This window comes from Stylophora pistillata, chromosome 6 (assembly GCF_964205215.1).
Source record: "Stylophora pistillata chromosome 6, jaStyPist1.2, whole genome shotgun sequence".
Classification (NCBI taxonomy): Eukaryota; Metazoa; Cnidaria; class Anthozoa; order Scleractinia; family Pocilloporidae; genus Stylophora; species Stylophora pistillata.
This window is the reverse complement of record NC_142524.1, coordinates 26115233-26117895: the sequence shown is the minus strand read 5'-3', so window position 1 is coordinate 26117895 and position 2663 is coordinate 26115233. Positions and strand designations below refer to the sequence as shown.

Here is a 2663-nt window from a genome sequence, read left to right as displayed (position 1 = left end):
CGCGTAGAGACTGACGCCTCAAACAAATGATTCAGAAAAATGGGCGGGTCTATTGAGAGCGAGAAAATGGGCAATACTTTTGAAGGTACTGTTTTTTGTGTTCCTTTAGTTATCGTATCAGGGCCAATTATTGTCCATGCAAATCATTAATTTCCTGGTCTCCTGGTTACCTTGCAGAACAGGCGAGGCTTTTCGGGTTTTTCACCCAAGCAGACAAATGCGTAAGGCGAGCGCAAACGGCAAATCGCGCGAAAAAAAAAGAAAAAAAAAAAAAGAAAAAAAAAGTCACTATTCTCGTGTACCCCTCTTAGTGCGTGATCAGATCACAACCTCCCTTCGCGTGCAGCTCGTGACGTCGACCTATTATGAACATAGAATATATCTCCATTGCCTATTTCTACTTGGTTCTCAAAACTTGAATTGGCTTTGCACAATTGATACGTCCTAGACCGGTTTTCAAAAAGTTATAGTTAAGACAAATCTGACCAGAGAAGAAAATAATTTTGAAACCGTTGTTTTATTAGTTGGTAAGCCTGAGGATACTACTTTTTTTAAATTTATGATGGCTTCTTGGCTTGAAATTTGGAACGTTAGCGGCGTTCCCTGTCACTGTAACAGGATGTAGCCCATGACTTTGATGTGCTTGTGTCCATTGTCTGGAGAGTATGTTGCTTCATTGCCACACGTGTTGGAGTCGTCGTGAAGACCTCGTGTACCAAGACCAATCCTGGAGTCACAAGAGTAGCATTCATTCTCCTGGTTAGAAATGATGCCAATTCTTGCTTTGGACTGACGAAGGCTTCTTCTCACAGCATTGAGCCCTTCCTTGTTGCAGTAGTGCTGCAAGGAGGCCTGTGAAGCAATTAACCACTTCCACCTGTCACGACCCAGTGAGGTAGCGCGGTATTTTCCATCAACAATCAGTGAGTACAGTGAGTTGGCGTGCCTGTTGATGACAATGAACCTGAGCTGGTGCCCAGTCTTCATACCGAGGCAGATTTTGGAGAAGGGTGTGTTCCAGTAGGTCGCTAGCTTGGTTTCTTGTGAGTCAAACCCAGTCCTGCCTCCAGCAAGGTTATAGGAATTTCTGTTGCTCCAGAAGTGGGAGTTGTGATGGAAGGTTCTCTGAGAAACGAAGAACTTATATTTAATTTTTTTCGTTTTTGTGTGTGTGTGTGTTTTTTTTAATCTCATTTGTTCTCTCTTTTTTTTTTTTAAATCAATAATTATATCCAGAGTTTTTTAAAGGAGACAAGGAGTTTGCCTTTGCACCGTTAATCTTTATGGCCATTGTCCATCCTCCATCACCTCATCCAAAGTTTCCCATGTGACAGTAAACAGGAATCTTTTGTGAACCAAACATCAGCGGATACACTTGGCTTCGTCTCGACCTTATGGAAAAGGAGAGCATTAAAACGGATTGAGTCAACCTGTATGCAAGACAAGAGTCCTTATACCTACCATAATGGACAGCACACATCAAGCGAGCGATTTAGAATATTGAAATGAAAACTTCTTACTGTTTCCTTACTTTCCTTTGTTGTACTACTCCATGCAGGAAGAGAAGGGACAGGCTGTGAGAAAGAAAATACTGCGGTTTTAACATGTGAGCGTGAAATCATGAAATGCCGCTCCCCAATACATCATCGTGAAAAAAGTACCTGGAGGCTTTGGAGGCAAAGCGTCCATGACGAGCGCAACAAGATTTTTCACTTCGGTTTGAAGCGTCTTAATGTCTTTGCTGATCTCACCGCAGTGATTGGCGGTACAGGATTGGTGTCTGGCGCGGATTAAAACAGCGAACAGCGCGATGAGATTTGCCATAAAATAAATTGTAATTTTCAAGCCCATCTTGATAATTGATCGATTTTCGAAATGTTTTCTGTGTTGCTTAACCGGTGAATAACTGTTTGTGATGGTTTTGCTTCCTTGTTATCATTGTTAAACACAACTCGTATTTTCTTGCTCGCACTGAGCGACATCTGATGGACAAGTTTCAAGGTTCTGTGATGTTTAGAGATGTTCGTGATCATCATAAACTGGATATGGACAAACTGTTGAGGTTTCATAACTGGGACAATGTTTATCAATGCGGAGATGTGAATGGAAAACTTGATCTTTTTTGTACCAAGATTAAGTCCATGTTTGATGAGTGTTTTCCGGGTATATCAGTACGTGTGTCTAATAGAGACCCCCCGTTCTTTTCTTCTCTAATCAAACATCTACTGGACCAACGGCGGAAATTGATTCGGCGAAGTAACATATCAGGAAATTCTGTTTCGATTGAGATCCAAACTCTTCAAGAGAAAATCAACAAGTTGATCAGAGATAATCAAGTTCGGGCAGTTAAAGGGAATTTTGAGAAACATAGTGCAGGATCCAAATCTTGGTGGTCAACAGTTAATTCCCTGACAGGAAGGAAGTCTACCAACTCGCAAGTAAGCTCAATTATCTCCCCGAGCGAGATCAATAATTTTTTCTGTTCCATTAACTCTGATCCCCTTTATAAACCCATTGACACTGTCACTATCCCGGAATCAAGCGAGATGCCTGTTTTAACGGTCTCCAGTGTTACCAGGAGTCTACTGAAATTAAAAAGAACTGCCTCTGGTCCAGATGGAATCCCGTACTGGTTTTGGAAAGAGTTTGCGTACGACCTCGCT

The 2663-nt window shown here is 41.8% G+C and overlaps 1 pseudogene; it reads right to left on the bottom strand.

Moving 5' to 3' along the window:
* Positions 1-504: 504 nt before the first annotated feature.
* LOC148729141 (putative skeletal organic matrix protein 5) lies at positions 505-1363 on the bottom strand (annotated as a pseudogene).
* Positions 1364-2663: the final 1300 nt, after the last annotated feature.